Source organism: Ursus arctos, unplaced genomic scaffold (assembly GCF_023065955.2).
Source record: "Ursus arctos isolate Adak ecotype North America unplaced genomic scaffold, UrsArc2.0 scaffold_15, whole genome shotgun sequence".
Lineage (NCBI taxonomy): Eukaryota > Metazoa > Chordata > Mammalia > Carnivora > Ursidae > Ursus > Ursus arctos.
Window position 1 is genome coordinate 23,700,775 of NW_026622819.1, and position 15,263 is coordinate 23,716,037.

At 38.1% G+C, this 15,263-nt stretch overlaps 1 long non-coding RNA gene across 1 annotated transcript; it reads left to right on the forward strand.

Annotated features, from left to right (window-relative positions):
* Positions 1-414: 414 nt before the first annotated feature.
* LOC130543737 (uncharacterized) lies at positions 415-14,743 on the forward strand. The gene is made up of 4 exons (XR_008959295.1): positions 415-466; positions 616-705; positions 12,065-12,303; positions 12,544-14,743. It is a non-coding gene; the product is annotated as an uncharacterized LOC130543737 (long non-coding RNA).
* Positions 14,744-15,263: the final 520 nt, after the last annotated feature.

Consider the following 15,263-nt stretch of genomic DNA (forward strand, 5'->3'; position numbering starts at 1 on the left):
AGCTATAGGAGCATGGTGTTCCAGGTGAGGAGGGGAACAAGGCTTCAGTAAGTAAGCATTACTGTATAAACACTTCTGGCAAATTCAATGAAGAGATCTTAGACAAAAGGGACCTGAGGCCTTAAGAATATGGTGTGGTATCTTTTTTCATCCTAAATAAATAATGACTTTAGCCCCTAATTTTATACTTGCAATTTTACATCATGTGTCTTAAAATGAGTTGCCAAATTACGTAGATGTCAAGCCCCACAAACTCCAGATCTGCCCTGTGCTGAGCACTTTATCCTCACAACTAGCACAGTGCTGTAGAGTAGGCAGTCCATAAATACCCACTGGCTGAATGGGAAATGAATAAATGATTAACTCACTGGTTTAGAGCTCCTCAGCAAGATTCCTGCATGAAGATCCACAAGGGCCCTCATTAGTCTCCTAGAAACTCTTTTACACTAGCCAACCTTCAATGAAGGTATTACTTGCAGAATTCACCTTTAAACTATACAAGGTTCAGGAGAATTTTTTAAAGCAGAGTTTTTCAAACTGTGGATTGTGACCTCTTAATAGTATGTAAACTTCAATTTGGTGGTTTGTTGAATCAGAATGTATTTATTTTTACAGTGGAACAGAATGGAAAAGAAGGAACAGAATGAAATGAAATAAAGAGAATAAAGTGGAAGAAAAAAAATGAGGACATCGTGAGAAATAAGGGTGAGTGTTGTTTCATAAAACTTGTGTGTCAATGTCTCTACCCCGTGACTGTTTGTCTAGGTTCCTGGCCTGGGCTATTGTGTGTCTCTTCACTGATCTCTCACCCTCCCCAGTTTTTCTTCCCATGGGCTCCAGATTGCTCTTCTCCAAATACAAACTTGATTATCTTACATTCTTGTGTAAAATCTTCAAACTGATTGGGAAGATTGTTTCCGGAGGGCCCAATTTCCGGCAGCAAGTATATGACAGTAAGAGGAACTCATGTGACCCACCTTATCTGGTAGGTACCCCAATGGTAAAACAGAAAGAAACTCAACAGATGCTTCATCCATTACAGTGCAGTGTGATCGAAACATACAAAGCACAGGCTCAGTATAATCTGTCACCCAGAATAAGTTCTCTCACGACCTAAGTTGCCCTTAAATAAACCTGCTTAATACAGTCAGGAACCATGGGAGTGAAAATAGTGGGAACATCAGATTTTCTAACAGGATATTTCAAGTGTCAGCAGTTCAATGTTTTCTCTAAGTTTCATTATAGTCCTTATCAAATCTGACAGGAATAAAGAAATACTAGCAGAGGAATGGTGAAATCCATTGTGTGCCAACGATCTGATTCTTTCTGAACAGTAAACTTTAGAATATTTAAATAAAGCTTCATCTATTTTTACTTTAAAATTCCTTTGTAAAATTAAAAAAAAATGATCTAGTCATTCAAGAAAGATTTGATGAATGTCAACTATATGCTTGCTGCAGCATTAGTTACTAGAAATTTATAAAATGAATGTCACAACCCCTGCCTGCAGAAAGCTCACTTTCAGCCATCAGGATGATATCAGTGATTCCTGACTTCAGCCCCCCTCGCAAGAAGACCAACTAGCAAACAGTTCTTAGTAAAGACACCATTGTGAAAATTCTAGAATCCCTGGGGGTGAGGCTGAGGTTGAGGCACCCACACTGAACCACAGAGATCAAGAATAAAATCACATTAGAACGGTTAAGAGCAACGACGATACTCTGACCACATCACCCATCTCCAAGGCCAGCACGGTGCTGCTCTGAGGAAGCCGCCTTGGACCTATAGTTTCTTCAGCAGGAAGAGACTCCAAGGTGGATATCTAGCTCCCTGTGTTGTGGGACACTTCCTGAGAGACTCACCCAGGTCTCACTATTCAGGGATCACTGGAGGAAATCTGTGGGATTGACCCTGGCGATCAGACAGAGATGGAGAAGGGGGAAGGGCTTACAGCAACCAACATTCAGATTTTGGCAGATCTCATTCCTTCTTGTAGCAATGCCTGAGCACAGATCCTTGCTAGAGGCTCTGCCCATCAACAGAGTCGAGTCAGTGATCCGTTCTGACCAGGGAGTGTAGTTGGCAGTCTGGCATGACTTGGGTCCCCAGCCAATGAACCATATCAGCAGTGGAGCTTGTTCTACAGCCTCTCCCAGGAATGAAAGCAAATCTGAAGGTCCACCCACCTGGAAACAGCTCACTGCCCCTCCTGACCAAGAAGCCTAGAAGGAGAACACAGGAAACTGGAACACAGCTGACAGGAGCCTAAACAGTGACACTGGGCAGCTCTGGGACCAGGATGATACCACCCAACCACAGAGCCCAGCATACACCACTCTCCCTGCAACAGAGCCCAGTGAATGCCCTCAATTGCTGAACACAGCCTACAACCATCCCAGACAGGGAACAAAGCTAGTTACCATACCCAATCACATAGCACAGCCTGCAACTCTACCCAACAAGGGGGCTCACACAGCAACCCCACCTGACCATAGAGCACAGTCAGTAGCTCCACTCACTTACAGGATACAGCTGAGGATGCCTCCCAACCAAAGAGCATAACCAGCTACTCTGCCAAACAAAGGAGTACAGCCAGGAACCTAATCATGAAGTATGGCAAGGGGTCCCACCCAACTTGGAGGAACAGCTTGTGGCCCTGCATGAACTCAGAGCACAGCCTGAGACTCCACTAACCAGTAGTGGTTGTAGAGACCAGCCCATAGTCCTGCCTTTAAAAGATTAATGGAGGGGTGCCTGGGTGGCTCAGTTGTTAAGCATCTACCTTTGGCTCAGGGCGTGATCCCAGCGTTCTGGGATCAAGCCCTGCATCGGGCTCCTCTGCTGGGAGCCTGCTTCTTCCTCTCCCACTCCCCCTGCTTGTGTTCCCTCTCTCACTCCCTGTCTCTCTCTCTGTCAAATAAATAAATAAAATATTTTAAAAAAAGATTAATGGACAGATCATCCAGACAGAACCAATAAGGTAACAGTGAATTGGAACAACATTACAGACCAAATGGACCTAACAGACGTTCAGAATATTTCACCCAAGAGCAGCAGAACATATGTTCTTCTCTGGTGTACACAGAATGTTCACCAGAATAGATCATATGTTAGGACACAAAACAGATCTCAACAAATTCAGGAAGACAGAAATCATATTAAGTATCTTTTCTGACCACAGTGGTATGAAACTAGAAATCGATAAAAGGAGAAAAGCTGGAAACTGACATACAGAAATTAAATCACATGTTCCTGAACAATTAATGATTAAAAAAAGAGATCAAAGGAGAAATTTTTAAAAATCTTGAAATTGTAAATGGAAACACAACATATCAAAATTTATGGGATGCAGGGGTGCCTGGGTGGCTCAGTTAAGTGTTTAACTCTTGGTTTTTGGCTCAGGTCATGATCTCAAGGTTTTGAGACGGATGTCTTGGGTTCCTCGCTCAGTGGGGAGTCTGCTGGAGATTCTCTCTCCCTTTCTGTCTCCCTCTGCCCCCCCCCCCGCCATTCACATGTGCACGCGTGCACTCTCTCTCAAATAAATAAATAAATAAATAAATCTTTTTAAAAAAATATGGGATGCAGCAAAAACAGTTTTAAGAGGAACATTTATAGCAATAACTACAATTCAATTGGAAAAAAATAAAACCTGATTCTTTAAAAGGGCAAAAGGCATGAATACACAATTTTCCAAAGAAGATATTCAAAGGGCCAAGAAGTACTTTGAAAGGTGTAACATTGTGGGGTGCCTGGGTGGCTCAGTTAGTTAAGCATCCGATTTTTTATTTCAGCTCAGGTCATGATCTCAGGGTCTGCTGGGATTTCCCCCCCCCTTTTAAAAAAATAAATATTTTTTTTTAAAAAAGGTGTCAACTTTGTTAATCATCAGGGAAATACAAATCAAAACCACAATGAAGTTATCACCTCACATCTGTTACAATGGCCGTTATCAAAAAGGCAAGATAAAACAAGTACTGGCCAAGATGTGGAGATAAAGGTACACTTGTGCACTATTGGTGGGAATGTAAATTCATACAACTACTATAGAGGTTCCCCCCAAAATTAAAAACAGAACTACAGTATGATCCAGCAATTCCACTTATGGGTATATAGAAAGAAATGAAATCACTATATCTCAGAGAGATATCTGCACACCCATGTTTACTCCAGCACTGTTTATAATAGCCAAGACAGGAAAACAACCTGAGTGTCCACTGATAAATGAATAGATAAAAATACCTTCCAGGGAAGATGGCGGAGTAGGAGGACCCTAGGCTCACCTTATTCCTTGGATACAATTACATAATATCCACATCAGTACAAATAACCCAGAAAACAACTCAAAAACTGGCAGAACAGACTCTCCACAACTAAATGAAGAGAAGAGGCCACAACGAAGAGGGTTGGAAGGGCAGAGACCCAGTCAGGAGCCAAACAGAGATGCTGAGGGTACAGAGAAGGGAGAAGATCAGACCTCACACCAGGTATTCCAGGCATGAGACACCTACACTGGGGAGACAAATGCCCAGAACATATAGCTTTGAAAACCAGAGGGGCCTAACATCCTTTTCCAGTTCTTATAATCAGCAGGGCTTAGCACCTGGAACTTCACAAATCAGTAGGCTATTCTGGAAGAGCCCAGAGGGCAAGAGGAAACTGAGACTCTATCCTTAAAGAGACAGCAAAACAGCCCCTATGAGATACAGCATAGAAGCAGAAGTTTAAAAAGGTTTAAAAAATGTCTGGGATTATAAGGGAGATTTGTTTACTCATCTGAAAGCATGTGCTGGAGGGGCAGGAGTCTTCTCTGGCAGTTGCAGATCCTATCCCCAAGGAACTACCATGGACTTTGCTGGCACCACAGCCCCATCCCTGTGCTCTCCTGTCTACTCCCCCCCAAGTCCTGGAAAAGGACTTTTCTAAAGTGGCTCTGGGTCCCCCCATAACAGACCACCTTTTGGAGCTGCTTGCACATTACCACACTTGTGGCACAGCTTTGGATGAACTCCTGCCAAGGGCAAGACAGCAAGAGAACGGGGGGTGGGGCGTGTAGTGTTAGCAAGGTTTGCCCTGGTCTGTGATGGGGAGATGGGAGGGTTGGAGCCACTTTATTAACATGCTCAGGACCATATAGCCAGTAAGTAACAGAACTAAAATTCAAACCCACATACTCTAGGTTTGAACTCCACAATGTTGTAATGCCTGTCAGTAAGTCAAAAATAGAAATACGCACATGGTATAATGGGAACACAGTGGAGATATATCTAACTTAAATTTATTAGAGGAGGTTTGGAGAAGTTACTTTAACAATAATAACAACTAATATATTAGAGACTAATTACACACTAATACATATTGTGCTTATTCACTCTAAGTATTTTACCGGTGTTAACCCATTTCAGCCCCACAAGGTCAGCTGCATTATTATCCCCATTTTACTAACTAGCAGCCATTCTCTCCTTCCTTTCTATTACATTAGGGAAGTTAATCTGTTTAAAGCTGATATCCCTATATTTACTGGGTTCTCTTCACTTCTGGTTGTCAGGAACCTTGCACTAAATTACTGTGACTTAGGGCCCCCACTAAAAATTATTATACTTTCTACCAAAAAAAGTAAAACAAAACCAAATGTTCAAATAGTATAAAAATGGCTGACTTAGGGCACCTGGGTGGCTCAGTTAGTTAAGCATTCAACATTTGATTTCGGCTCCAGTCATGATCTTGGGTTTGTGGGATAAAGCCAAGCATAAGGCTCCATTCTAAGCATGGAGTCTTCTTGAGATTCTCTCTCTCCCTCTGCCCCTCCCCCTGCTTGAGCTCTCTTTAGATAGATAGATAGATAGATAGATAGATAGATAGAATAAATCTTGAAAAAAAATGGCTGTCCTTTTCATGGATTCTGTGATTCCCTATTCTGTTTCTTATTCACATAAAACAATCAAAAAATGACTTCTTGTTTTTCTCCAGATGTGTGCTAGGTAGTTTGAGTACATGGATGAAAAACCCAACTTCTCCATTTAAGGAGTTTTCTTTAAAGTGAAGGACACTGTGATAACTGATAGTTAAAACAATATAAAAACAAAGTAAAAAATGAAAAAACAAATACAAAAATACTAAAAAAAATTTTTCTTTTTTCATTTAAAAACACAATAGCAGAGATTGGCATGACTTGCTTTGGGCTGCAAGTAAACAAAAGTCCTACTGGCTTAACCAAAGAAGAATATGTTTTTATGATATAATGAGAAATCGGCGGGGAGGCAGACTAAGAGAGAAAGAAAGGACCCAGGATCCATCAACCTTTGCTTTCCTAAATCGGCTTCCTTTCCTAAGCAAGTGACTCTCATCCTCAAGGTCACAAACTGGCTTATCTATCTTCAGGCATCTGACGTGCATGCTTTGCATTCTTGGCAAGAAGAAGGGGAAAGAGAAAAGATATATACCCCTTTCTATCAAGAAAGCAACAGTTTTCCCATATGCCCATATTCTAGAATTTTTTATTCCATTTCACTGTCCAGTACTGCTCTCAAGAGTCTGGAGAAGTGACTATATTTATCTGTAGTATGGTCTGTTCCCATTAAAATCAGGATTCCATTGATAAAGAAAAAGGGAAGAATGGATATTGAGTAAATAATTAGCAGGATCTGCCACATGAGAAACACATGCATTTATGAGATGGATAAAGAGATAGGAACACACGAAGGGCATAGAGAAGTGCATTATGAGATGTAGGGGACAGTAAGGTGTCACAGAAGCATCAAATGCAGCTTCAAGTTTCAATAAGAGAATGACAGAAATAAACCCACTGCATATGGCAATCAGTACATCATTGGAGATGTGTGAATATAAATGGAAGTATACTGTTAAGGGAAGAATTCAAACACTGTAGTGCGTTCAAAAGTGTGGGTACTAAAATAAACAGCATTAATATACTTGATACAAAGATGTACAAAGAGATCAGGGCCATAGTTTATCCTGGGGGGGTACTGAAAATAACTTTTTGGTTCATCTAGGGAGAGCCTGACGTGATGCTCCCTGGGCTACTCTACCTAAAATTGAAATGGTCCCTGTTTTACAGGGTTGATATGAAAAAACAAGAAGACTCTATTTCCTCTAAAAGTCCTGTCCCCGAAGTACTATTACCATCTACTGCAATGACAGAGAATGGGAAGAGGGCTGTCTCTCCTGCAATTACATATTCTGTGGCTATGTTCTCTTCCTTTTCCTCTGGATTATAGAAATAATATGAACAGGTATAATTGCAAGGCAGGTGCTCAACAAATCAGATAGGCTGCTTTTACAAAGTACACTCTATGTTAACTAGCTCTCATGATTTGTATCCTAAATAATTATTTATCATATTGCAAAGGAAAAAGCATTAAGACAATATCATTCTTATCTCCTGAAAGCATACTGGAAAAAAATTGGCTTTTGAGATTTTTACGTCTCTTTTGTTGGAAAATGAGCAATCTTTTAACAAGGAGGATATTTGAAATATTATATTGATTTTCTTGAAGTTATCCTGTATAAAGTGTCCCAACTTCCAAGGCACAGAATACTTGCTACATTAACCAATTATTCAAAGTCAAACTGGTCACTTCAAGTATATTTTACACCTAGAAATATTAATAAAGATTCATGTTAGAGATAAAAATAAAGTCTCTTCAGGACAGAGGCTCAAATATCTCCTCCGATTTTGAGTCTGTTAAACTTTATCAAATGTAGAACATTGGTTTCTTTAGCCTTGTATGATAATTAAAATGAAAATTTTATCAACTAATTGTTTTAAGGAATGTACAATCTGTTGGGTTTAGGCTCTTAAAGTACCCTTCTACCCACAATGGTTTTTTCCTTTATCACATTTAGAAACAAATATCTCGAAATATGATAGTATCTTTACAATATTAAATTCAACTGAATTTAGTACTCCCCCAGGTAAAACTAAATCCAGTTGTGAGAAAACAAAAAATTTTGTAGAAAAAAAATATTAAAATCTATATAAGTGTATTCCACCACTATCCCAGCTCAAGGCAGCTTTGAGGGTGTCTAGACAGTCTACCTTATGAGAAACAATTAGAGAAAAGATGAACATATCTGATGATGTTCGGATCTTGCAGAGCACTGCTGTTTCTCTAAATATTTAGATTATTAAACGGAAGAAATAATAAGAACCAAAAAGAAAAGATGGATTTTCATACACTGTAGGAAGAACTTAGCACCATTAGAGATACCAAACTTTAAAATTAATTAAGTAGTGAATCTTTTTTCATTTGAAGGGATCAAACACTTGAAAACCAACTTAACAATGGTTGGCTAGGTGATACTCTTTAGGAGATCCACCTCCTTGCATAGCCCATGGGGTACCATTTACATTTTTTTAAAAATAATATTTATTTTGTTAGATTAGTCACCATACAGTACATCCCCAGTTCTTGATGCAATGTTCCATGATTCATTACTTGCATGTAACACCCAGTGCACCATGCAATATGTGCCCTCCTTAATACCCATCACCGGCCTATCCCAATCTCCCACCCCCCTCCCCTCTGAGGCCCTCAGTTTGTTTCCCAGACGGAATGAACCATGAGAGACTGTGGACTCTGGGAAACCATTTACATTTTTGTCTGTGTGAATGACATTTCACAGAACCAGCTCGAGGAAATGGTTTAGAAATCTATGTTTTCATTGAAGAAGAAAGAAAGTAACAGTGGGTCACAGGAATGCAAATGATGGGGTTAAAAAATAGAGTAAGTTTTGAAGAGGAAAAAATACCACATGATGACCTACCAGATGCATTATAAAAGAAAAGAGATTAGCCTGATAGAATTCCAAGATTTCAACACTGAGTAATCACATGAATAGTGGGCTTCTTACAGAGAAGGAATCTGAAACAGGGGATCCATTTTTGGAAGAAGTCAAAAATAAATAATGCTATTGGATGATGGCATAAAGTCCCCAGGGAAATATGTGTAAGTTTTATTATCCCAGTAAGACTACAACCTTATTAAAAATCCTGACTCTCTCATCCCTTTTATTCTATCCCCCACTAGTGCTAAAAAAGAAGAGTTTTCATGGAGTAGAATTCAAAACACACTTGCTGAACTGAACTCATCATGTTTTATATCAGACACTGGTTTAATTCAACGTATATCTAGCCAGATTCTCAGTGTGTAAATTATATCACTGGCATGAGAAAGGGACTGGAAACCTGCATTGACTTTTGCCAGCCACTAGGATACCATTCAGAAAATTACAACTTCCATGGCTGAAATGAGTTAATACCCTGCCAAATAGAAAGAAATGTGTTCTCTCCATGTTGCCAACAGATTAATTTAAATGCTTGTGGCAAAGACCACTGAGCCCATTCAATCAGGATTATATTTGACCATAGTTGCAATTTCATCAAAGGATATTATAAACAAGAGCACAAGCAAGATTCCTATTAGACATAATTAGAGATATTCAGAGAAATGAAACTTAGATTCTATAAGAGAAAGAAAAAAATATTACAAAATATAAAGCTTGAGCTAAGTATGTAATAGCAGATGCTTCAAATTTTAATCATGGAATTATCTTCACTACAGATATTTAACAAATATGTAAAATATTATCATATTAATTACTGAAATCAAGTTTGAGTTCTAATATGTGCCATAGTATTCAAGAAATGTTTATTGAATGGACATGATGCATTCATTCATTCCACAAATCTGTATTGCAAATATGAAGCTTACTGCTTAGTGACAGAGATAAAAAAAACAATTCCATAAATGCATAAATAAATATATTTACAAATTGTGAAAGGGCTGACGGGGTTAGAAAGAGTTAGTTTTGGGAGCCCAGTGAGTTTATATCAGTCTTCCGTTCTAGATTGAAAGGGTAAGAAAGTAGATTACCATTATATTGAAGCACAATGCCAGACACATAGTATATTGGACTCTGGACTGAAATTTGAGAAGTAAGTAAGAATTAGCCAGATAAAGTCAGAGCTGTGAGTGAGTGCAGCTGAAGAAACTTCCAAGCCAAAGAAAAATATGAAAGATTTCAAGATGGGAAGAAAATGGTGCATTTGAGGAACCTTCAGAACACAAAGTAATAAGAAGAAAGAGACCCAGAGGAAAAGCAGTAAGAGATGAAGGAGATCACTCAGGGCTTTATAACCCATGTTAAAGATTTTTATCATTACCTAAAGAATAATGGGGAAATGCCCGAATGTTTTCAAGAAGTAGAGAAGCATTATCAGACTTGCTTCTGTAAAAACCCCACTCTAGCTGCTGGGTGGAAAATATGTGTACTGAAAAGTAACTAAATGAATGTAATTAAGGAAAGCTATTGCACACAAAACAAGATGGTAGCTAAAACTAGGGTAGTGGCAATGAGGATAAAGAGGAATGAATTTGACAACCGATAAGTAAAACTGACTTGTAGTATTTGATAGACACTATTTTTGACAGTTATGAACAACACAAAAAGGTAACTTTCTTTAAGGAGCTTAGATTCTAGTTTGGGAAAATGCAATACCTATATAAAAATAACATCACAACAGATATTTATAAGCATTAAAAAAAACAGCAATATGTAGAGAACAGCAGGGGTAGGCGAGCCACTCCTTTAGATAAGGTGTTCAGGGGAAAGTTTCTTTGAGGAAGTCATGTTTGAGATGAGAAGTGAATAAAGACTTTCCAGGAATAGCCCTGGAAAGATTTAGAGGCAGAACATTCCAGGCAAAAGGAAAGGCAAGTACAGAGGTCTTTTGATGGAAATTTTCTTGGTTTATTCAAAGAATGGCAGGCAAGCCAGTGCAGCTGGAGCACAGCACAGAAGGTTGAATGAGATGCGATCAGAGGTATAGCATTGTTCACTTCAACAGGAAACACAGGAGGAGGATGGACTTTGGGACAGAGGCCATGGGTGTAGTTTTAGGTGTGTTGAGTTTAAGGCATCTTAGAAACATCTAAAAAGAGATTTTAAAGTAGGTACAATACATACATGCAAATCTGGATCCAAGAGAAGTCTGAGATCAAAATATTAATTTCAGAGTCCTTATCATACAGATGGTAAATTAAACTATGGATGTAAAGAAGACACCCTAGGGAAAATACACACACAAAAAGAAGGGAGTACGGTGGGGTCGTAAGGAATTTTAATATTTAACAGCCAAATAGAGAAAAAAGAGCCTGTAAAGGAAAGGTGTACCATGAAAGCCATATACCTCAAGTCAACAGAAGTATCTGAGGGAGAGTGGTCAAGAGTGTCAGCTGCTACTGAGAAGGAGAAGCAAAGTATATCAAAATGGATTTAGAGATTAGGATTTCACTCATGGTCTCAGAGAAAACCAGCTTGCTGAAATAAAGAAGGAAAAGGCCAGACTAGAGTGGAGTGAGGAGTGAATGGAGAGCAATGAAATGTTGCCACTTAGGTAGACAAGTCTTGTGAGAATCTTGGATCTGAGTACAAAATTGGAAAAGGTAGAAGCTAGATAAGAAATTGAGAGTTGTTTTGGTTTGATTTGGTTTGGTGTTTTATCTTCAAAGAAAAAGATATTTAAACATGTTTAGATGCTGAGAAGCATCAGAATGTATAGCTAGAGAAATTTAGGCAAAAGTCTTACTAATATCAAGCATAGATGTATCATCCCAGTCTTATTTTTTTAACGTTGCTCATACTAAGTACATACAAAATCTAGGGGAAAAACTATGTTGTATGTCACAAATTCCTATTGTTTTCATCAATGTCAAAATATAATTTTATTCATCTTTTTAAAATGTTTCAACAAAAACAGGTGGGAAGTATTCACATTCAATATGTACTACAATTTTATATATATATAGTCCTGTTTCCTGGATTTCCTAGACTTGGCTTTTATTTAATTAATTTCATCCTAACATTTTACACTATGTATTCATTTGATATGGTGATATTTTTTTGAAAGTTATATTCGTTTGACTTTTTCTTTCCATTTGAACAATTAAAATCACAGGAAAAAACACAGGGGAAACAATTCTAAATGTATTTCAGTCAGCAGTTTTCACCAAAGAATTTTTTTTTTTAATTTATTTGACAGAGAGACAGCCAGCAAGAGAGGGAACACAAGCAGGCGGAGTGGGAGAGGAAGAAGCAGGCTCCCAGCGGAGGAGCCTGATGTGGAGCTCGATCCCAGAACGCCGGGATGACGCCCTGATCACGCCCAGAGCCAAAGGCAGATGCTTAACCACTGAGCCACCCAGGCGCCCCTCACCAAAGAAATTTAACTAAAAAAACAACCCACAGATATATTCACTACATCATCATAGTGATTTTATGGTTAGTATGACTAAAAATGAATGAATAGGAAAACCAGTGAGAACAAAAATCTCATCCAGTTGGCTCTCAACATTAAATGTTGTAGTCTGGGAAGAGATAATATTCAAATACCTAATATAGGATGTTCAAATACCTAAGTCATCATTAAAAAAAGAATGTACTATATGTATACTATTCATATATAATAAGTATATGACTTAGTATTAGCATTAATGATTTTTTGATTTTCTCTTTTGCTAGGACACAATGCAAGTTAAGACTGAAAATACGTATGATGCAAATGATTTTAAAACTTGACTGACTGACAAGATAAGGAGTTTGAATTTCAGACTGTATCAGAGTAAAAGAAAAAACCCTGAAATGTTTAACCAGCAAATGAAAGTGCATGATAAGGTGCGAGGTTGGTTGGCACCGTTAAAGATTAATTCAATGTGCAATCATTCACTTAAGAAATATTTATTGAGTGTCTCCTGCATACCAGACAAGGTTTAAAAAGGTGAATCATGGGCCAAATGCCTGAATTATTGCTGTTTCAAATCATTAAAGTCAAGTCAATCCTCCGAATTCTGATTTCTCTATCCAAAATGGGATGCTCTAAGTATTTCTTGTAAACATTCTGAGACTGTGGGACTCAAGAGGTGGAACCAGCAGGGATTAAACACTGTGTACTCAAAAACAAAAGAATTAGTAAGGCACTGGAGATTCAAGAACCAAACACATGACACAAGGAAGGCAGAGACTATGTTTGTCAAAGACACTTGTCTGAGATTCTCACTGATTAGGAGCATGTACTCATAAACTCACAAATGGCTACAGTTTTGCTTATGAAAGCCAGATCTGACCAGTGTGGAATTTTGTTCATGTATTTTCCCACTAATTGGTCAAAGCTGAATGCTAGAGGTACGACTGGATAACTGACCAGAGACATAAAAGTAAATGCCAAGAGCCATGGCTTGTGTGCCTCACATTCTAGCAGCTAAAAAATCTGTCCTTGGAAAGACGGATCCAGTTATGATAAAACTCATAGAAAATTCATAGAAATTCATATTCACCCAACCAAAGGCGACTAAGCAGCTCTGCTTACTGAGACTCCCATGTGGGTAATGTTTGGCCTGAACACCAGAGCAAACCCCAGAAGGTTTAGTGTCCGATGCCAGAAAGTATATGGAGAATTCAAACCCCCTCAGGTCTAAGAATTTCCCTGAAATGTAACTAAGACATATCTAAATTTGAAAGAATACAGTTAGAAATGGAATCTAAATAATTTTTAAACCATGTGGAAATACACTGCTAGGGAGAAAATTAACCAGGACCCTGAAATAAACCGTACATAAAATATACTTCAGTTTTGGAGGGGCATACTCTTCCAAGTCTGAACCTAGGCATATACACAAAGAGCAACAGAGAGAGATGATTTATCATTATATGTCACAGTGAAAATTTTCCTGGCTTCAAAGTATTTTATGAATATTTCTGAAGGATTGAACTGCTTGTCATAGTGTTGACATGAAGTCATTCAAATATTCTCCTGTACTGGCAAAAGTTAAGCACAAAACAATGAACTGACAGCACAGACATTTCTCCATACACTTTCTGTTAATCATTATTCACCAGTTACATATTTTTTTAAAACTCACCAGTCTTCCTCCCCCTGCCAAAAAAAAAAAGATGCAAGCACACCCACAGACACTGATGATTAATGACAAGCTCAGGTATGTGTAAGGCTAGAGAACAAATGATTAACCACTTCATCATTGCCCCCCTGATTTCAAGAACCATGTCAGTGTGCAGGATTCTCTGAAAACAAATAGACTTACACATTATCAACTGGTTTCAGACAAGTTGTGGTCCTAATTATTGATTTTTTAAAAGGTATTAACTCTAACAAGTGACCTTGGAGGACTCAGTTACCATGAGCTACAGCCTGATTCCCAGGGTGACCAGAATCAAGGAAATGTCTAAACTTTAGGTAATCTCCAGAGAGAAGAGTTAATTCTAAAAAGTCTATACAAAGTGCCTGACCTCAGACACTGATTCTTGTTTATAATCTAAGTAATGCAGACATGAGAACTTATCATGTATAAACAAAAAAGAAAATGGAACTTATTTTAAATGTAGTAAGGTCTAAGAAAAAAAAAACCACATTTTATGTTTATAGGATTCTAAGAGTTCAGTTATACTGTATGAGAAGTTTATCATTATTTCTATATCCAACATGTATCCAATATGTATCTGTCTTTGAAATAATCCCATATGTTTGTTATACCTTCACACACGATGCTTTGGTGCTATATGCTGTATACTTTGTTTTCAACTGATTACCCATTCTTTGCTTTTTGCACTGAGGATTAAGACAAATTGATGAAAGATAACTGCTATATGCACAAAACCTAGCCATTTTTATGACAGTTACTCAAACTTTACAAAAATTTACAGTTAATCATATTCTTTGACTAAGATTCTAATCTAGACTTTAAAAACACTTTAGGGGCGCCTGGGTGGCACAGCGGTTAAGCATCTGCCTTCAGCTCAGGGCGTGATCCCGGCGTTATGGGATCGAGCCCCACATCAGGCTCCTCCACTATGAGCCTGCTCCTTCCTCTCCCACTCCCCCTGCTTGTGTTCCCTCTCTCGCTGGCTGTCTCTATCTCTGTCGAATAAATAAATAAATAATCTTTTAAAAAAAAATGTTTAAAATAAATAAATAAATAAATAAATAAATAAATAAATAAATAAAAATAAAAACACTTTAAATTTTAAAGTGACTAGTTACTTAGAGAAAGTTCTTCTGGTCAAGATATGGCTAGATATTTGTAAAAATCTTCCCCCAAATACATAACATTTACAGATTTCTTCACTTTCTTCAAGGCTCTTTCTGTCCAGAAAGTCAGATTTCATACATCTCTTAGTTGTTTTTAAAGTTTAAAGCTCTTCATCCCCCAAATATTTCATCCTGATAG